Source organism: Lonchura striata, chromosome 6 (genome assembly GCF_046129695.1).
Source record: "Lonchura striata isolate bLonStr1 chromosome 6, bLonStr1.mat, whole genome shotgun sequence".
NCBI classification, from domain to species: Eukaryota; Metazoa; Chordata; class Aves; order Passeriformes; family Estrildidae; genus Lonchura; species Lonchura striata.
The window spans coordinates 39,568,724-39,590,463 of NC_134608.1; the positions used below are offsets into that span (position 1 = coordinate 39,568,724).

General features: G+C 39.6%; 1 protein-coding gene and 2 long non-coding RNA genes across 8 annotated transcripts in view; 2 read left to right on the plus strand and 1 right to left on the minus strand.

Moving 5' to 3' along the window:
* Positions 1 to 17,770, plus strand: part of LOC110472047 (uncharacterized) — an 80,569-nt gene extending 62,799 nt beyond the window's left edge. The window contains exons 3-5 of one of the 2 annotated variants that reach the window (XR_004148435.2): positions 13,250 to 13,437; positions 14,398 to 14,427; positions 16,647 to 17,770. This is a non-coding gene — a long non-coding RNA (uncharacterized LOC110472047). The remainder of the gene's footprint in view (positions 1 to 13,249; positions 13,438 to 14,397; positions 14,428 to 16,646) is intronic. The other variant, XR_002465686.3, reaches the window with a different exon arrangement.
* Positions 1,277 to 21,684, minus strand: LOC144246487 (uncharacterized). The gene is made up of 3 exons (XR_013340179.1): positions 21,585 to 21,684; positions 14,169 to 14,305; positions 1,277 to 1,572 (listed from the first exon to the last, which is right to left on the minus strand). It is a non-coding gene; the product is annotated as an uncharacterized LOC144246487 (long non-coding RNA).
* The window catches only part of FUT8 (fucosyltransferase 8), a 97,366-nt gene continuing 96,897 nt past the window's right edge, over positions 21,272 to 21,740 (plus strand). For 4 of the 5 annotated variants that reach the window (XM_021533254.2, XM_021533253.2, XM_021533257.2 and 1 more), the window contains exon 1: positions 21,272 to 21,358. The gene's annotated coding sequence lies outside the window, so the exon portion shown is untranslated. Of the gene's footprint in view, positions 21,359 to 21,378; positions 21,407 to 21,740 lie in introns of those variants that run through there. The other variant, XM_021533255.3, reaches the window with a different exon arrangement.

Sequence of the window (21,740 nt, forward strand, 5' to 3'; positions counted from 1 at the left end):
AGCAGCTGGATGTCTGGCAGTCCCTTGGAATCCCACTCCATGATTCATTAAAGATGCTGATGCCATCCCAGTGCTGATACTAGCCTGCTCTGATGAAACCATGTCTTGTTGGAGAGTTCACAGCCATCTTTGACTGGTAAAAATTATTAACTGATACTCCCAGAGACACTGATACACAGGCACATCATTATCATTAGTTCCCTTGCTGTATAATTATCAGACATAATCCAATATTTCTCCCATGAACAAAGCATTTACCAGTTATGCTCCACCTGCCCCTTTGGCATTGTCCACAACACAGAGTGGCTGAGCAGGTCTGCCAGCCCTTTCCAGCCTCATCCTCATTCCCTGGCACACAGTTGCAAGGCAGAAGTGATCTAATGCCCATTACCCAATTGTCTTCACACAGTTCATCCTTATGTCAACCTATCCTTTCCCCATATCCACATCTCTGTCCTTGGCTGCCTGGGCCCACTGCCTTCTGTCACTTCAGTAAGGTGGCACTACTTTATTTTCCACTGCTGCATATGCTCACTTTTCGTCTCATTATCTCCTCCTTCAGTTTACTGAGTTCTCTTCTGCCTTCAAACCTCTTTTTCCGTATTGCCTATCACTGGGGAGCCAGAGCTTCCTCTTCCCCTTCCTACTTCAGAAGCAGTCAGACAAAGCCTTTTCACATCCTATTCCTTCCTCTCCTCTTTTTCAATAAATCAGTCTCTTCTGCCTTCTTCTCAGGTCTCTATTAAACACTGTCTCAATATGTTTTACCTCCTCTTTCACCATTTTTCCTGGAGCCATGACAAAGTCAGTTTTCTCTTTGTCTTGCCTCATTCATCTCCTTTCCACTCCATAACCCCAGCTCTTCTTCCACTGGGATTTGTTCCACCCAATTTATCTTATTTCTTAAGGCTTATTTGATTCAGCTATGTGTGTGTTTATGTGAGCATCTAAATCTAATGACCCATTCTTTAACCCATTGGTAAGCTGAAACCTCAGCAACAACACTGAAGATCTTAAAAATACCAACTTCCTGCAGTTTTCATGAAGATTGATGACTGGATGAAGGAAAAAATTTGTACTTGCCTTTCTTGCTAGAAAAGCTGCAGCATGTGCTCCTTCTTCCAATGAATCTACAATTATTAATTATTATTATTTGTCAACACCAGGAAAAACTTCACTCAGTGTTTGTGAAGTCATAAGAAACAATTTTTAAGAAATCAGACAACAGGAATTCTGTTTTCATGGAACTGCTCCTTTTTCACTCTTTCACTCAGTGTTTCATTATTTAACTTTGAAGTTTTACTTTTTATTTCATATCTACTTTTAGTTACTTTTATCTCGGTACTATCAAAATGTCTCATACAAATTTTTAGTTGCTCAGGTTTCTGGTTTGACTTCCATTCGAGAATCTGTTCTTTCTGCACCTTGACTTCTTCTTCAAGGTATCCCTCTTTGTGTCTCCTTTCAGCTTTGTGCATTGTCTTCTCTTAATGCTTCTATTTCTTTACTTTCTGTTTGAGGACTCTTCTCACAAATGTCAGTTCCTTAGTTTTGTAGCTGCTGGTGATTTATCTGGAAGAGAAGGGAAGAATATAGAACCTTTCTGAAACCTTGTAAATGAATTCATAGTCACAGTGAAAACTGATCTGCCCTCTTATCAGACTTGATAAATTTTCATGTAAATGCTCACATGCAGAAGAAATCTTTCTCTTATTACAAGCTGAGATGTAGATCTATTTCTGAGATATGTAAAATTATTCTGCACTATAGTTCATGCAATGAGAAGGCTGTATGGCTTTCAAGTTATACCACTCTTATTTTACTTATTTTATTCTTAATGACCTCTCATTAGTATTTAAAAAATAGTGGGAAATGAAGTTGGGACCTTCTGAATAGAAGAATATCAGTACTTGGCATGGAAATCTATTTAAAAAAACAAGACTTGAAAAAAGAGAGCAGGATAAATTGTTCCTTCATCCTAGAATACCATCTGAATTGTTTCATAAATACCAACAATGAGTTAAATTCAGCATTTCATAGGTAAGATCCTAAATCATATACTTGCAGAGCAAATTTCTTACAACCTGAAATAAAAATATAACTGATGCAAGAAATCAAGGATAGTAGACTTTTATAATTGAGTGACAGATAATGAGAAGCAGCAGAGAATAGATGCTCTCTAGTGGGCCTGGTTATGAGGGATGCTCCTCATTTTCAGTCCAGGAGCACACAGGGCAATCTCTCCAGCAGAGTTTTCAATCACTGTATTTCATAAATCCCAGAGACCACACACAACTGCCTGCATAGGAGTGAAATTAAGATCCTGTACTAAGTGAGAATTTGATTTTGCCCTGAGCAATTTCTGCAGAAAATTTTCTTAGTGCTTCAGCCTGTGAAGTATTACAGGTACAGTGCTACGACAGATAGCTTCATTTCCACAACCAGTAAGAGCTCCTGAGTGACAGTAGGTTCAGCTCCCAGTTTCATACCTAAATTGAGCAAAAGGAAATCAAGTAAATAGGAGCAAGGAAATTGCAGCTTGCTTGTGTACCATCAGATCAGACCACAGCTCTTACACTAACATGAGATAAATGGGCACATCTTGCTTGACAGGCAATAACCTCAGTTCTGACCAATTGGTGGAGAGTTTTGAAATATTTTGTTTTTACTTGGATTTTAGTCTTTAAGTCAGGCTGGAAAAATAAAGCTTCTCAAAATATTATTTTATATATGTGTCAAAACCTATTGTGTAGAGAGCAGTTTATGCTTTAAATTTGTAATAGCTGGCTGCCTTGTAATGCACTACCACTCATGTAATTGCCGTCAAATTTTAGTGTTTTGGTCGAATAGTTATTTGCTGTTAAGTCACAATCTGCTTCTTATGCACTGCTTGTAGGAAACTATGAAATTATCAGTCTATGATAAAATAGCTTATGGAAGAGGGTAGCAGTTGAGGCTAATAGTAGTAGTTATGTAATTGCAGTGAAATGTGGAGAGATTCTTCAGGTCACTATTTTTCTAGAGTCTGTGCAGACAAGTAGTTAAAAAGTGCCTGCTTTAGTTACAGGCGACATTGTATGAAACATACAGAAGAAAGGGGAAGCAATTATGGGTACATATAAAGATAGTGAAACAAAAATAGTTAAACAAACCAAAAATAGTTAAACAAAAATAAAAGTAGGCCTGTATATTTTGTCAACGAGAAACCTCGTCATATGAACATTTCAAGTGGAATCCAGAAGATGTTGCGGACAGACTGAATCAGCTGCAGGAAGAAAAGGGTAAATTGATTAATATAATCTCAATTGCACTGAATTTGTACCTCAGATATCACAATGTTTGTGCTTTGCTTCAGATTATTTTAGTGAAAAGAGTAAAGAAGCATACTTGTCCTATTGCCTTATATTTTTAAGTCTTCTCAAAATCTCCCTTGCCCCTGGAATAAATGCCAAACCTTTCCTCACTTGATTTATTTTGCTTTTCTTCAGTTTTCTCTTTGTTGTTGATTTTAATTTTCTGGAATTTCCTTTTAAATTTGTGGGGATTTTATTCAATAAAATTTATCCAGGAAATTGACTGAAATGCAACCACTTTGGTGGAATATTTTCCCCAGATTTTCCATAGCAGAAAATAAAAACAGTGTAAACCTCTGCCATTATCTCATTTAAATCTGTTTCTGCTTTCAGATTATAGCTTCACTAAATTAGCATTAGAGAAACAGACCTTTATGTTAAATTCATTGCTGGGTTGTGCCAGCAGGACTAGTTGCATTTTAGTGGTCCCTCATTGCCTGTTTGCACAAAATTATAGCAAAGCCTTGAATAGTAAATTAAAATGGAACACAACCTTTTTATGTTGTACTTAGAGTAGTTGAAAGCTTAAGCTTCTGTAGAACCCCATTACTATTGCATAAAGCATGTTTCCCATATTTAAAATTCTGATTAATTAAAACCACTTGCAGTAATTAACATGCATGCAAGAGGAAGCCAGAAATTATCTACATAAAATTGCTTGTGGTTTATTTTGGTGTACATATAAGAAAACTTGATATACAAACTCTTTTCCTGGACTTCTGACTCCATGAAGTAACACTGTTTGGGTGTCTGGTTTTATGTTATTCCTTATGGTAGGTTTTTCTCTTACTGACAGCTCTGTCTCTTCGAGCAGAATTCTGTCTTGTGTGTATTTCATGTCCCCAGTTTGTGACCCAGCAGATTGTGACAAGTTCTTCTCTTGCTTACTACCGCTATCTTTTTTTTGGCCAATGAGCTCTTCTTTGTCTTCTTCACATGCAGTACTGTATTAATGTAAGACACTATAGGAAATGTAATAACTAATAACTATTGACACAAAATGCGGTGTAACCAGAGTTGTTGAAAGATGTTGCCAAATGAGGTGAACTCAATGGCACTTAACAGTATTTAAGCCAGGATTTTGCCTTACCTCCCTGCCATATATTTATTTCAAAACAAGTGCTCTCTGGGCCATAATCCTATAAAGATCCATAATAAGATAAAGTGTCTATACATAATTTAGGACTAAAAATTGCTAAAAGGATATAGTAAACACCCCATTTTTATAGCACTGCATCCCAGTAAGCTCCTCTTTTATTTTACAATTGAGCAAGAACAAGAGTAAGCCAAGCCCATCTAAACAGTAAAGATATAGTGCTGGTTTTCATGGAGGCTTTTAACAAAATCTACTCTGAAAAACAGATTTTACTGGATAGCTAACCTGCAAATGCATACCAAATGAAATGTGACATTACTGAAATAGCTTTAATTCTTTCATAAATACAAGTAAGATCCATATCTGCTTCTACCAGAAGACGGCAAAATATTTAATCCAGTTTGTTTTGTTCTTTTTTGTGTCTGGACTGTTTGAAACACATGACCACTATATGTGGACCAGATAGACCACTGAACCTGCTTCTGAACCATCACAACTTCTTTTTGATTAATCTCCATTTTGAGATTTTGAGTTGATTTTGATGATACTTGTAAAAGATACTGTAGAGTCTGTGGGTGATATGTTTATTCAGAGTGCATCTGTGCCCAAGCACACCCACTGAATAGAAATTGTTCATCTCATAAAGCTGGCAGAAGACAGATACTGAGTCTGCAGCTCCGCTGAAAACTCACCCAGAGTTGCAAAGGTGAGCTCACCTACCAAGACTGACTTTGTGGATCTGGTTTTTCTGCCTATTCCTAAGGCTATGAATTCAGTGTGGTGCTGTTGGTAGATGTTATTCTTCTCACCTGGTTTAGGAAGCAAGGAACCACCGTGCTTCTTCGTGGATATGTCACTTGTGTATGAACAGTCTGTGGAAGACAAGCTCAACGACTTTCAAAGACCTGTATTTTCTTCCAGTAAAACCCAGCACAGCCCCCACAACTTTACAATTAATAGCTGCAAGTGAATTTCAAAGAAAAATGTTTCTTCTGTATATGCAAAATTTCCTTATTAAAATAACCTCTGTGCAGTGCCTCATATAGGCAACTGCAATGTTTCCTGTGCGTGAAGGTAGAAAGACTTCAGGTGACTAAAGATGATTTTCAGACAATAGAAAGAAGGTTTTTAGCAGCTAGAGACCATGATACTTCTCACAGTGTCTGTCACTTACTTATAACTTTGTGTAAGTCTAAGTTGTCAGGTATAAGATACTGTGATACTAATTTTTTCCTGCATGTGGAAATAGACTATAATAGTAATTGCAAGCTGGCAGAGATGCTGTGGATTTATCTCTTGCTTTATTGTGCACTGATTACTCCTCGTGGACAAGCCCATTATTCTCTGTTAGTGTGTTAATGGTTTCCCCAGAACACTGTGCAGCAGGACTTGTGATGATGGAGTCACATCACTTTACAGGTAAAGCAATTTGAATGAAAATCAAATTTGAATCAAAGCTTTCCTAATTGTTTAGGAAAATATTTCCTAATTATTTATCCCTCTTTGCTCTTTCTCCTGTTGGTACATGAAGACAATTTTATACCACACCACCGTGTAAATTTTTTGTCATTGTTTGAGTAATTGCATAACTCAGTCAAGAAAAACATAACCAATATAAATTCAAGGTAGTGACACCTTTTAATAGTTATATATTTTGCATATCATATAAAGTATGATTAAAGTATTTCAAATTGGCACTAGTTGGTAATTTATTTGATTAAAAATTAGCATATCCAGATATTGCCATGCTGTGATTATGAGGGTTGATTTACCAACAAATTGTAAACCAGGCTTATTTGGTAATGTGCTGCTCTAGAATAGGAAGAGATGGTTAAGCTTACTATTACGTAGGGTTGAGGAGGTAACACTTCATTTACTCAGAAATGCATCACTGATGTTTTCACCCAAGAACTGAATAATCTAAGAACCTGTACTGGGTGTACTGGGTCAGACAAGAGGCAGGCCCAGCTAGCCCAGTGCCCTATGTCCAGCACTGGCCATACAGAGAGGCCCAGGAAAGAAGCACAAGGCAGGCAGCAATTATACCTTTCTCCTAACATAATCCTGCACTCCAGCTGTTTCCAGCCATCTTTCCTTGAGCTAAATGTTGTTTGGCAGTCTTAAGTGACCCTTAGCAGGCATCTCGTTGTGCCCATGTGAACTTTACTATCTGCAATTGTGGCAAGATGTTGCACAGGCCCACTACCTGTCACATGAAAAATTACCTTTCTTGTTTGCTTTGAACCTCCTGCTAGCCTCTTCTCTAGATGATCAGTAAGGTCCCCTCCAATCCAATCCAATCCAATCCAATCCAATCCAATCCAATCCAATCCAATCCAATCCAATCCAATCCAATCCAATCCATTATTTTCCAGACCTGGGAGCTCTAACTAATTTAAATCATGCTCGAAACAGAAATATTTCCTTTTGCCTTTCAGCATTTCTGCTAGATTAGACACTTCTGCCCTTTCATAATAGAAATTGTTTGGTAGCTTTTAGAACAGCTGACTCCACAACTTCTATTGCATGGAAATATTTAACTTCTGTATATTTCTATGTACATGTATGTCTGTTTCTGGAGTGGTGCAAATCTGTACATTTGTGGTTTTCAAAACAGCTCTATCTGTTTAGACCAAATGAAGCTGTCTTTGGGGATTTTCCTCTCTGTTTATTGATGATTATATAAATTTAATAGGTGTTTGAAGATTTTTACAACTTTTGTAGCCTACCTTAAAGATAATCAATAACCTGAATCTTCAATATAATCTCTGTACAGAATTAAATGATAAAGAGAAGTGTGTAAAACAAAGTAGAGCTGTGTTTTCTCCTCTTTGGACTTAGGCCTACTTGCCAATTGATTTTGGTTTGATATTACTGATCTGGTGAGAATTTGGATTATGGAAACAGGAATGCTTCATGTAATTTATTCCAAGGGTAGAATGAGAACACAGCATATTTCAATAGTGAATACTTCAATGCAAATCTGACAACAGTGATTGGCATGGATGAGTAGCCTCTATAAATGAAAAGTCTTTTAAATTGTGCACATTTAGAAGAAATATTCAGTAGCATTCAAATTATATGTGAACTGTAATGAAACAAAGGAGGATCATAAAATAAGCAAAGTGAAGCTGACTAAATGCTTAATTCAATGGGTCTGTGGAAGAAACAGGAAAAGGTGTAGGCACAATTTGCCTTTTGAATTACTGTGTTAAAAATCAACATGCAAATTGTTTATGCGGAAGTCAAAACCAAACCAAGCCAACTACCTCCAAGCTAGGCAGCGTTCCACCCGCAGGAGATTTGTTACATCATGCCTTAAAACTGCCAGCAAGAGCTTCGGGGAATGTGAGCACTGCAATGTTGCAACAGGCCAAGCACCACCCAAGGAACTGGCACACTGAGCGCACAGCTGGCCTTTGCTTTGTAGGTCTGGTCACAGTTCTAGTGCATGAATTCAGTGCACAAATATTAACTTTGAGCCACATATATGCTCCTTTTCAATAGTTTAAACAGTCATCTGAGGCAATAATGCAATAGAGTTTGTTTACAATTTCTGAACAGTATAAGATTTAACAGGAAGCAAGTCAGATAACTGACTTCTGCATTCAAACCTGTCACATGACAAACTGTATTTCACATTTAAGACATAAAACAATGCTGTTATTCCTTGTTGCCTTTTGAGCCAAATTTTATTCCTTTATGAGAATGGATTTTAGCTTCTTTTTGGCTTAGTAAACTTTGGGTAGAAGGTGACAGCCTAAAGAATTTGCTGCCATATCATAGTTTCCATTCCCTCAGAGACAGAGATGTCTTGTTTTAACTAGCTTATTTTGCTAAAGCAATGAAATTAAAGGTTGACCAGGGATATAGACTCTCACACGTAACTAATTAAATGCCTTTTATTACTGAATAGTGGATGGAGACATTTGCTGTGGCAGACAGGTTATTTGGTAACTGCAAATTGCAGATCTTTCTTTGCCACTGCTCTGTTAGTCTCAGTTTACAGAGAACCTTCAGCAGTGTCTTCAGAAGACACAGGGAATGCTGAGAGGCTACAGCAAATCACAGTAGAGGCAGAGTCCTGAATGCTGAATGACGTTTCAGCTACCAAATCCTCTGAAACTGTCAGGATAAATAAGACTCTCTAACACTGTCTTTTTAGTGTCATTGAGTAAGGCATTACTTTATTCTTAGCCTGGAGGTGTTCATGTGGCCAACAAAATTCTGAACTCCACACAAATGCAGATACAAAACTCATTTGCTTATTTATATGTTTTTAGCAAACAAAGAAATTAATGTTCATTGGTTCTAAATTACATGATTGTCCTTCATTAATTGGTATTATATTTTCTATTGATTATTGATTTCTCACTTCTCATGCTAATTAGTTTATATTTTTCAGTCTTTTTAGTATTTTTTTTCCAGGTAGGGACTTTTCAGCACATAGTATAATATACTGAGTCTTTATTAGCTTCTTCTCTATCTTCTGGTTTCTGCAAAATGTCCTTGTAGTCCATAAATTCTATGCTTCTTGTATCCAATTTCAACAATACATCACTCTCTACCAGGCCTTGTTCATTGAAGCATATCAAGTTTAGCTTAGCAAAACTTAAAATTTCATTCATTTTCCCAAGCACTATTCCCACACTAGCTGCTTATGACAACTTTGCTAAATGCTGTCTAAGAGTAATTTAAGAATAACACACTATTTGTACTATATATATGTTAAAATTAAACAATAATTAAAATTATTAGCTAAAATTATTAAGAGGTTCTATTGTTTCAAACACTTCCAGAATAATTTCACTACTTTTGTGCTATTTCATAGTGCCAGCTTGGGACATCAGTGCCTATGTTGCTGTCTCTTAGTTACTTACACAATCACTGAATTATCAAATAGTAAGAGTTTCTACCAGTTTCCCTAAATTATGCATGGCACAGGATGTAAAACTTTTCCAAACTATTTGTTACTCACACCCCTCAGTCTGGATTCTGGGCCATATCTTCCTCTTGGTGTCAAGGAAAAGGACCAATTCCTTATGAAATTACAGCCAGAACCATACCATTAGCTGGAATTAAGCTGGTTAGCCTCCTGCAATGAACTGCCTTCTGTGCTACATGATCGTCTAATTTGTGAAGCCTTGTTTAAAAATGCACACAGTGTGCCAGGTGGAAAAAAGCTGCACGGAGCTTGGCACTATTCACACTTACATGAACACAGGGATTATACTTATATTGTTCTGTGTCCACATTTCTGACATTTTCCTTTAGAAAACTGGTAGCTATGGAGAGTTCCCTTGGTGTGCACGCAGTGGCATTTTGGGAAGTGTGGCCTTACATTCTCTTTCGGCTTCTAAACTCACTCTGTAGTACCTGAGGTCCATTATGCAAAGCCATCTATGTAACAGGGAGTATTTTCCACTCCTCACCCTGCAGGATCTCAGAGCATGTTCCAAAACAATGTACACGTGTCATTTACTGAGCACTGTATGGGGCTTACTACGGCTCAGTAAATATTTCACCCGTTCAATAAAGCCTACATTTAGAGCCTACATAGGGTGGGTGTCTGTAAGAGTTCAAGAGTTGAAGAGAGGTGGCAATACCAGAGAATATAAAATCTACTGAAATAAAATTTGAACCAATAGGACTGTTAATAGCCAAAATATCCCCCAGGAACAGGGTGTGTGATGAAATCTTATGATAAAAAAGCAGCTTGCCTGCATTCACTGAAGATTTGAACTTTGAAACAAAACACTCGAATGCAATTAACCTCCCCAAGATACCAATAAAAGAACATCTTTGTCATGCCAACAGAGAAATAAAACTTTGCAATAAATTCTGATGAAAATCCAGAGTCTAATACTATTTAAAAAGAAACTGTAGCATTGATATTTGATACATTGCATTGCTGTCCTGTGAGAGCCACCTTCTATCTGGTGATTTCAGATCTCTTCTGCACATGCTGGCTCATTGCCTTTGAGAGAGTTGTTATCTCACCATTCTTCAGATGAGAGCAGGAAAACTAATGATGAGTTATAAAGTGATCAAAGTTCACACAAAAAATCAACAGCAGAGCTGATAGGAGAAACATCTTCATTCCAGTTCATCTACTGTAACCATATTTGTCTACATTTGCAAGGTATATCTAACAGAGGGTTTATCCTGCCAGGTCATTGTATACAAAATGTGTCAGGTTTTGTGTGGCTGCCCTGCCAGAGGTACAGGTTGATAGTTAGAGTGGGTATATGGGTTAGAGTGGTGTATGGCTTATAGTGATGTATGGGTTAGAGTGGCACAGCTACACTCCAGCGATGCACTCCAGTGCACCAGATCCACACCTGCCCATCGGAGTGATGGAGTAGAGTTTTACCATTTACTTAGCACAAAATTTCAAAAGTAGACAAAGAACAAATTTAAAATCTGGGCAGAATAAGTTGGAGAAGAGTGGACTGGATAAAAAAAATAAGATTTAGACAGGAAATCTAGATCAGTTTTACAGTGCTGGTGAAGCTCATAGGTACTTCAGCCCAAGGAAACAGTTGGACTTGGTAGAAGGCAGATTGCATGAATTGCATGATTACCCAGCAAAACTAGTAAAAGCCACTTCACATGTTTATCTTCCAGCCACTTCACTTATTTCTCTTTATTCAGAAAGAGACTACTCACACTTAGAGTAACAGAAGAGCATGAAAGTTTCTCTTCACTAGGGACCAATAATAATTTCTGGCAATAGTAGCTACTTTGTCCAAGCCAGTGGATATTTTGAAACATTTCAAACCACTGCAGTAGAGATTTAAAATTTTCTTTTAATGTACATGTTCTGATTCAGAATATTTAGAAACTTGTTAACAAGAACAGCTCTACTATTTTAAGAGGTGAAATGGTCAAAGGTTTTGTACATATTTTTACAGCTGTATTGATGATGAGAGTGAGGTATGGCTGACTGCCACACAGAACTCAAAGAAGTCATTGGCAGATGGAACATGACCTGAATCATTTGTTTAGCTGGGAACAGAAGCTGTTTTGCTCACCCTGGATATGTAAAATATAATGTCAGTCAGATGGGCATGCACATTTCTTTCCATGAGCTGCTGCCGGTCACCTCTGGGATTCTGCCTTTAGAAAGTATTCCTAAGTTACTTAATGCATCCAAATAGTTTTTGAGTTTGACTGACTGACATATTTGCAGTTATTGGGAATACATGTACAGGTAATTCACAATACAATTTATTATTTAATTCTCTAATTGCATTATTTTAGCTATGTAAAGTTTTGTGTTACTCAAGTGGGAAAGGGAAAATAATAAAAAACAAGCTTATAATAATTAGTACAGGTTTGAAGGCCTTCTGGATTGTGACTATCCTTTCTGGCATTGCTATAGAGAAACCCTGGAATGACTGAACCCTGCTATATAAATCTTTCTGCTCCAAGATCTGTACTGCTGTTAATGTGTTTTTGACTACTCAGTGTTTAAGCTGTATCTACATATGTCAGTTTTTACCAGTTCTCTCTCATAGCACTCCTATTTCTCTTATCAAATATGAACTTGGCTGTAGAATCAAGAGGAAATAGAAACACCAAAAAGAAGCAATAATTTGTATTAAAATATGTTTGTAAAAGATTATGTAAACTTTTCACCCTTGATGTCTCCGATGAGAGAGGAGCTAAGTTCTCTTCAACTCTTCCCTGGAGGTAACTCTTTGAGTTCAGACAAATAGCAAGCCTTATTTGAACACAATATAAATGTAGACAGTGTTGGCTTTATAACATTGCATTGTTGCACTAGCCATCATAGAGGGTGGAGTAAAATGCTGCAACTTATCAGTTGTTCTGTGGCCACCCTACAAAGATAAATAAAGTTGGGTGGAATTACAAAATAATTTTGGTTCACCTCTGCTAAGATAAGACTAGATAGATTATATATGTGTTCCTAGCTCAGTCTATCTAACACCTGCAGCATACAGGGGAAGGGAATAGCACAAAAAGAGGCTCACCCATTTTGAGTCCTTATGAGGTAGGAATCTGTACTTATGTGCTGCAGACTTTTGGGCATAATTCCCAAATTAGTAAACCACTTCTCTCTTGATTCCCTGTGCAAATTAAAGTTTTGTGCTACCAGTTTAGATAAAATAAATTTTATTCTCACACATGTGCCCGAATTTTAACTCAGAATGGGAAAAATCTTGCAAACTGTAAATTGCTTATGATTAGTGCAAATAAACACTACTACACTAGCCAAAGAGATATTTGCTTAGAGAGCAAAAGTGTGTCTTTTAATCCTCTTTCAACACTGGCCAGATCAGTAACTGCCTTTGGTAGTAACCAGGAACTAAACTTGCTCTGCTGCTTTCTGTGCTGTTAAAAGGGGATGCAACAGCTCAGCTTAATCTGGCACAATTGAGAAGGCTGCCTTAGGCAATGCTCACATACTTAATCTAAGAACGATCAGACTTTATGAAAAGTGTAACTGTATATTACTGGAATTGAACCCCCCCAGCTGATTGTTAGAGAGGCTCTGAAGTAATCACTTAGATGTTAATTCAAGAAAGGTGAAAGGTTAGCAAGGAAAAGAGTTTCAATTCTTCATATCATGCAACATAACATTTTCCAAAATTACTAGAGAAGCCTAAATTATTTGGTTTTCTAACTATATTGAATAATTTTCCTTCTTTAAGGTTAGTTTAAATTGATTATCACAAGAAGAGAAAATTATGAAATGAGATAGCCAGTTCTAAAGCCTGGTAACAGTGCAGTGCCTCTGAGCACTACTGACAAAAGCTTTCTTTCTCTCTGCTAGCTGACAGCTTTGTGATTACAGTGGGACACTAAGGGAGCTGCCACCAAGTGGGAATGCTGGATGTCAGAAGCAGAACCTTAAACAACTTTGGCATTTGGTGGAGAAACAACACAGATGGGCATACCAGAGTAACTTGCTCACAACAGCCCTTCATTCCCTACAGCCTTTCAGTCCCAGCAAAGAGCGTGGTATGTTTTTAACCATCTGGAGGTTGTTTTTGTTGTTGTTGTTTTTTAACTTTGTTTTTGTTTTTGTGATTTTGGGATTTTTGGGGTTTTTTTAAATGGTTTTTTGTGTTGTTTTTTTTTTTCCCCTCAGGGATAATGCAGTTTAATAAGTTAGAAATAAAGTCTTGAGTACATCTATCACTGAAGCAAGACCCACTTCCAGAGCTGCAAGTAGATGTTTTGCTTCAGCTGTAGAGTTGGTGGAAGTGAAGTGTTTGTTTGTTTTTTATTAGATACAAAGCCATACTTAATTGCCGCAATCTTTACTTTGTTTCAATGCTGCTACAAACAGCAATACAATTCTAGTGAAGGCCCTGCGTATAACTTTAAAGTTTCCAGGTGGGGTACAGCATCTGGTTTATCTGGTGCTTGCTAGGAGGTAGATCCTTTTTCTTAATCTACTTGCTAATGGAAGGAAAAACTGGTCGTTCAAGTTACATGTGGGACATGTGACGTGAGAATGGGCTGATAAGTAAATTGCGCCCAGAAATTGATTTGCTTGCTTATTAGCTGTTCTTCCATTTGCGCCAAATACTGATAGACCCAATAACAATGAAATGCCCTTGGGAAATTCAAGAACTATTTCAATTGCAGCTACTGATGTAATAATAAATTCACATAAATTAGTCAAAAGGAAAACAAAATAATTGAGTATAATGAAAACTTAATTGAATAAAATGTGTTGGTCTTGCCTGGTTTTAGTTTACAGAAGTATTTGTGTCCAGAATGCAGCAGTTCCAGGTGACATGCCAGGCCAGTGCAGCAGACTGTCCTTCTCCAGCAGATCTTTTATCGGCTGCTCATTCTTTGACCTCTTGCAAAGGCCGTGCTGAGAAAGAGGACAGCTGGGGTTATTATTTGAAAAGCCGATAGTATTCTCTCTATAAGTCACAGATAAAATGTTTCACATTTCTATTTCAGGCTGTAAACCAGACCGGGCTGTTCTTGAGTGTAAGTTTACCTTCACAGGAAATCCATTGTTTGAAAGCTAAAGGAATCACCACACCCTGGGAGCACACAGATGAGGCTCTCAGATAAGTTCTTGTTCTCCATGAATACCTAAAAATTATCTGATAATGCTATTGTTAAATCAAAATATTGAAAATCTTACAAGAAATGATACGTTTATTTACAAAAATCTGTTGGGGTTCGGAACTTGATCTGAGAAAGGAAGCAAATTAGCAAGTAGGAATTTTAAAGTCCAGTCCAATGCAAAGATAAATCATCAATCTGGAATCAATCACAGCAAGTTAGCAAGAACCTAAATTCGAGGGCTAAGATCTTAAAGCAAGAACTTGACCTGTTGTACAAAAACATTGGCAACCCACTAGCTTTATTTATTCCCCTCTAGTTGTATACAAACCAAAAACTACTCTGAAGTAATATTCCTGCAGTCAAGCATTAAAAAAAAAACAACAAAAAAACCCAACAACAACAAACAAAAAACAACAAACCCCAGCATTTTCCCCTTCCTTCTTGTGGCAGAAATAGAAGCTGAATAAAGATAGGAAATTTCATGTAAAAATGTGTTTGTGCATTTTCGTCCTAGCTGAAAAGAAGTCCAGAAGAGAGAATTAATACAGCTGTAAAGTACTATGAAAATCGTGTAGACACCAGCACTCTTTTGAATGTCTTGCATTCAGCTCTTATAAAATAAATCTGAGCAAGGAAACCTTGAAATATTGAGGCAATTAGCATCTTAACAATACCACACTGACATATTTAGAAGTTTGTAATTACTACTCAGCTCTAGAAATGCTGCTTCTTCTATATTTTACAGTAGAAAAAGTGATGAGTTTGTCTATCTGTAAGGATATCCTAGCTCCTCCAGGGGTAAGAAATGCATGGAGATGATGTGAAACATGAGAGAGAAGACTTACTTCTTTTTGTCTCCATACACAGCTAGACCAGAAACTCAGTTTCAGATTAGGTTCCATTAAAAGAACAGGCCATATCCATTAGCATATTTGGAAAATTTGATAAGAAAATCTAGTTGCAAAACTCAATTTGCTTATATGGCAGTTCTGAGGGTGTGAAACATCTGATTTTTAAAGTCATATCCCCCCCTTGCTCCTTATAGGAGTCATCTGGCTAAATACACATAGACTTTTAAAGGAAAAACTAAAGGCACATTTTTTTCCCCTGCATAATCCTGAAAAATTTCAAACTGTCACTCTGAAATTTAAGGCACTTGAGAAAAAAGGAACAGAGCTTTAAAAATGATAGTCCAAGTGGCTGAGAGTTTATGAAAACAAGTATTTCTACTGTCAGCAACAGAAATGAGATCTTCAAGTGGGAAGTGCTGGGCCAACTTCAGGTGTTAGTGTCTACATTGCAGCTCATCCAGCTTGTAATGCAAGTTACATTGTTGGATTTTAATTCTGAAGTAGCTTTTACTGTGCATAGTTTTGGCTAATCCAAATCACAAGTTTTGGATACTCTGTATTTTACTTACTCATCTGCAGGGACAAATGATTGTGTTTACACAGCTGTACTACTTGAGGCTCAATGTAAAGAAAGAATGTACACATGGAGAAGATCCTTTTGCCACTGCATTTACATTATTTTACTTTACTCTTTCCAATATAACACAAGAATGGTCTCTGTTCTGCTGAGATGTACAGACTGCTGCTGTTAGTTAGTGAAGCTATCCTTGCTTCATTTCCCCAGAAGAGATACCACTGTGCAGCTGTATTTTCCGCATAACCATAGGCATCTCTGATGTATAATGAAATCCACAACATGATTTTTTGATTACACAACCTACCCAGTACATTTTAATTGTTTGCCCTTTGTTCCTTCTGACCTTTAAGCCTTTGCTTCCAATAAAACCAGTAAATTGAAACAAGCTTCTATGCCACATCAAATCGGACTACAACTCAAGAATTGTAAATGTGAAAGTGTCAAGAAAGAATAAGTTTGTTCTGATTCATATAAACACTTTATTCTAATGTTTTGGGTACAGATAAACAGTCCTTGTGCAATGTTTGTTATGGTTTCACCTGCTTCAAGATGGAAATTGAAAGTGTTTTGGTTAATGGGACAGAAAAGTTTCTTGAGTTGCTCTGCAGCTGCAAGTACTTCTGTAGGTTATGCTGAAGCACTGTCTCACATCTTTTAACAGCAATGCATCTCAGTAATTCAGTGTTTTTTTTTTCTTTTCCCCACAGAGGAGGAACCACTGCTTTGTAGTGCACTTACAGTAACTGGCTGTACCTGCTGGCACTTCCTGGAAAAGCAGAAATAAACTTTCATAATATCCTTTAACAGACACAGATATAAGTTGTAGTAAAAATGTTTTAAAATTTTTCTTAAAACACTACTAACTTGGGAGGGATGTTTCAAGTATTTGAAATTCTTTTCTACATGAAGCTGAGACCTAACAAGTACAAGACCCAATTTCAAGCCAGTGGAAAAAGCAGGAAAAATTCTGAGGTCTACAACAGAAACATTTGATGGATTCTCTAAAATGTTCATTAGAATTTAAGAAATTTGTTTTTACATTAAATGATTGGTAATAGCCTTAGAATTTTTTAAAAGTTTATGTAATATTGGCACTTTCTGTAATCTCATTCCTACTGTGTCTTGAATTACCTTTAACCCCTATGACATGTTTTCTGTAATTCTTATGTTACAGTTGCTTTTCTGCAGTTTCTAGACTGGTGCAGTGTCTGGGTACTCACAGCATGTTGACTTCTACACGGAAGAAAAATAAACTGATTTAGATCTTTGGGGTTTTTTTTCCCAACTCATCCTCTTCAGTATATACAGTCTTTATTTATGAGGGATGAAGGCATAACACCCTTCCACTCCAGTTTTTTCAAACGTAATTTATACATTTCTTTCTTGAATATACTGGTTTTTTGAGCTGTTCCTACCCGTGTCTTCTTCCTCCTTCATATGACAAAACAAAGCTTGGATAAATGATGCTACAAACTGTATTATATTTTATAGTAAGCAAAGAGAAAAATACCTGTAACACTCACCTATTCTGATTTTAGTTTTAGTGGTCCTTGAGTATTACCATTTTACAGTGGTCTGCAACAGGTAATATAGACTAGTTGGTATGAAATAAAGCACCATTTGCAGCACCAAGTTGCATATGGTAGGATTCAGATAAAGATGTGGTTTAACTCTGATGTCACATGGAGAATTGGATGTCTTTATAAATGAAGTATTTCCAAGGTACAGTTACCTTGCAATAATTAAAAATTGTCCACAAAACCTAAGCTAACCAATGTCCCTAACTGATGCTTAATTAAAAAAAAAAATTGAGAAGTACTTTTTAACATCCCTTCCAGCTCTGGTGGTTCTCTATTTTAAGTTTACTTTTACTACTGTGATAGCTAAAACCTGAATATTCTTCTAATAAGTTAATATAAAGGGATAAGGACTTAAGATATTTTTTTGGGGAGTTGTTGTTATCCATTAAGACTGCTTTATGGCTCTGGGGTTCAGAGATAGTGAAGAATAAGAGACAACTTGTTAATACTGCACAGAGAAATAAAAAGTTCACGAAAGTAGAATTTTGTTTCTAGGGAGGTTTAAATGTAGACTTTTTAGTATGTGTTCATGTAAAAATCAAAATACCTTTACATTCCATTTTAACTCACATTGCTACTCAGAGGAACTTCTGAGACAGGTGGCAGGATGTCTCATCAAAGTGAAACTAGAGTTGCCCTGCTGAGATTCCACCTGCTATGTGAAAGTGCTACCACCTTCTTGCCAAGTGGAGAGAATTAGCTGACTCCAGCAGATTTTGGGTCTGTATCAGGTAAAAGTGATTTATTAGACTGTGAGATTGAGGACTAGAAACTGTACACCCCAGAACTAAAACTAGAATCCTCCACCTTAAAATTGTTTAAGAAAATTAATTTCCTAACCATTGTAGTGAAAAAATGTCCAATATTCTAGTGTAAATTTCCCTTCCCAAGCATTTCAGAGCACCACAAAAACTAAGGCTCTGCCCCTTGGTCATGGGATGAAGAAGTTGTTGGAGTCACAAGAGGCATTTTACAGTAAAAATGAGCTTTATGTGGTGAAAATAAAATTAGCTGCTGGCCTTTCAGTATAATTTGGGAAATGTACTTCAAATTGTATGTACCTGCTGCATTTAGCATTTGTAAAATGTTAGCACTCTGAAGCAGCACTCCCCTCACTAGCTTTTCATCTTTCTCCCTAATAATTTAATTTTCTTTCTCCCATTATATTATGGCTTAGCACAGCTTAGCTCACAAATTCCTTAAAATAAAAATGAGGCTCATAGCAGTAGGTGCTATGACATGATTAGAAACTGCAATATAAATAAAAATAACTCCTAACTGTACAAGTTATGTGCAGATTGATCACATTTTACCCACTGGTATCTCCAGTGGATACTGGGCATGGTACTGTGTAATTTTCTTTGATTTAAGAATATATGCCTGTAGCACAGAATATCATGGGCTTGAAAGCAAGTAAACCAGCAGTAGTTTCCTTGTTGCATTAAACAATCACTTGAAATGAACTTAATTTCACACCACAGTAAGTACAACTGAAATCACCATGACTGTATCAATGAAAGAATCCATCTATTTTGGCCTGATTTTTGTCCAGTTTGCAAACATTGTATCTAAGAACTGTTTGCAGTGAAAGTACTCTAATATTTTGTGGGTTAGTGATCAGATTTATGTCTAGCAAATAGTATTTTCCTACCAGACAGAAAAGACTCACCACAAGATCTTCACTTTTCAGAAGTCTCCTGAAAAATTTTACTTTCTTTTAGAATCCTTCTTTAGGTGACATCCTCCAAGCAAAGTTAAATGTATCATTTGGAAAGACATGCCTTGGTTTCTGGATCATCAGCTTTGAGTCACAGAATGATTTGTGTTGGAAAGGGGCCTTTAAAGGTCTTCTAGTCCAAACCCCCTACAATAAGCAGGGACATCTTCAGCCAGATCAAGTTGCTCAAAGACCCGTTCCATCTGATGTTGAATATTTCCAGGCATGGGGGCTTCATTCCCTTCCCTGCACTGCACACACTTTTGGTCCTTTTGCATATACCTAGACTTTAAAAATGTTTTTGATTTATGGAACTGGATTTTGGAATATAAATCTTTGACTAAATTTGTAGGCAATATAATTGTTAGTAGGTATAACAACTGTTGCAGTCATAGGAGCTGGCAACTGCGCTCAGCGCTTGACAACCATCAGCAATCTGCTTATCATCTCAATTTCTCAACTAATCTCTATTATTGTCAGTTAGGAATCAAAACCTTAGGGAAAAAAAGATATATTAATTATTTCTGCATTTCCAGATCGCTCTGGAAGGTTGCTATGGGCACAGCATATTGTAACTCTTCTTGGCATCCCCCAGACAATGCTGGTGGTGGTTGTGCCCCAAGCTCCATGTTAGCACACAGCTGATCCAGAATGTATGAAGTCAAAAAAGAAAAACCAAAAGACACTGGCATAATGTCTCACGCCTTACAAGGACATTTGTGAATGTTTACTAGTTCTGGGGAAAAAAACCCCAAAACCAAGACAAAAACCAACAAGAGGGCTAGTGAAATAAACCAGGGAAGACAAGTGTGAAGGAATACAGGACAGAACACCAATATGCTGAACAGCTCTTCTGAGCTCTGGGAGGGGGTGCAAAAAGGATGTGATAGTTACAAAATATCCATCCGAACTAGCTCTGGCTTTTACCGAAATCACAGTATCTTCTAACATACTCCTACTACAATTTCTACTTTACATGCTACCTTCCCATCTCTGACATTTCGTCTGCCAAGCGCACCAAAACATTATAGTGCACATTGCAAACTTTTAAAATGTACATAGTTTCCCTAGATGAATCTTTAGGAAATTACAGCTAGGTTAGACGCCTGAAATTCCACATCCATCCGAGTTCACCCGTTTACGTGCACTTTTGGGAAGGATTTTGTCAAGCCACAAAGGTGGAACAATCAAGGGTGCTTGGATGAGAGCGGGCCTCTCCCCAGTCCTGCAGTCACCCAGCAGCCACAGAGCACCCCTTTTTCTCTCATAATACAAAATTTCGTGAGATTTCTCTCTTTTCTAGGGATCTCTGCATTAAAACCACTAAGCCTGTTCCCGGGCAGGATGCGCTGGCGCTGCGGGCAGGACCAGCCTGTTGCGGGCAGCAGCGCTGCCGGGGGCTACGGGCGGCCCTGCCCGCCGCTCGGCATCGCTGCCGAGGACAAAGCCAGCCGGGGCAGGGGCGCCTTCCCGGCGGGATCAAGCGGCAGTTCAGGGGTGCCCTGCAACGCCGCCGCCGCCGCGCCCCATCTCCGCCGCGCTCCCTCGCGCGGCCGGGCGCCGCTGCTCCGCGCTCACGCCCATCGCCGGGGTGAACGCGGCCGCTCCGCGCCTGCCGCGCGGCGATGCGGGGACAGCCCCCGCGGCGATGCGGGGACGCCGCCGAGCCGTCCCGCCCGTCCCGGCCGCTCCCGGGGCGGCGCGCGCGGGAGGAGGCGGCGGGGCGGGGGGAGCGGCGGCGCTGGAAGGTCCGGGGCGCGCATGCGCGCTCCGGCGCTCCGTGACGGGGGCGCTCCCGCGGCACCGGGGCCCGGCTCGCGCTCCCATAGGCTGCTTCCCCCGGCAGGCGCGCGCCCGCGGCGCGGCTCTTCCTACCGCGCCGGCGGGGGCGCGCGCTGCCCGGGCCGTGCGCCGCTGTCACCGCTGCCCGCGCGCCGCTCCCCGCCCTCGGCGCGCGCCCTGCCCGCGCCCCGCGCCCCGTCCCCGCCGGCTCCGCTCCGCCGCCGGCGGGTTCCTGCTTCCGTCTCCTCCCGCCGCTCCCCCGCCCGCCAGCCCCGCCGCCCCCCCGCCCGGCACCCGTGGCAGCGGCAGCGCGGGCTTCGCCGGCGGCGCCGGCACTCCGGTAAGGGGATGCGGGGGCTCAGCGGCAGCCGCGGCGGCGGGGAAGCGGGTACCGAGGGGAGACCGGGCTGCTCCGGCCAGCGCTCCCCATCTCTGCCCCGGGCCTGGCGCCGCCGCTTTTGCGACTCGGGCGCTGCTCAGCAACCGCTGCCGCCGCCGCCGGGGTGGTGATGGCGGGGAGGGGGCCGGTCCCTGCCGTGCGCCGGGGTCCCCGTGGGCTCCCTCACCTGAGGGTCGCTGGTGGGGCCTGAGGCCGCCGGAGAGCGCGGCGGAGGAAGGGGAGGCCGGGGCTCGGCGGGCGGCCGGGGCATCACCGTCGGCGGCGGGGCCGGGCCGGGCCCGGGAGGGAGATGCGTGCGAGCCCCGGGCGCGGCGTTGCCCCG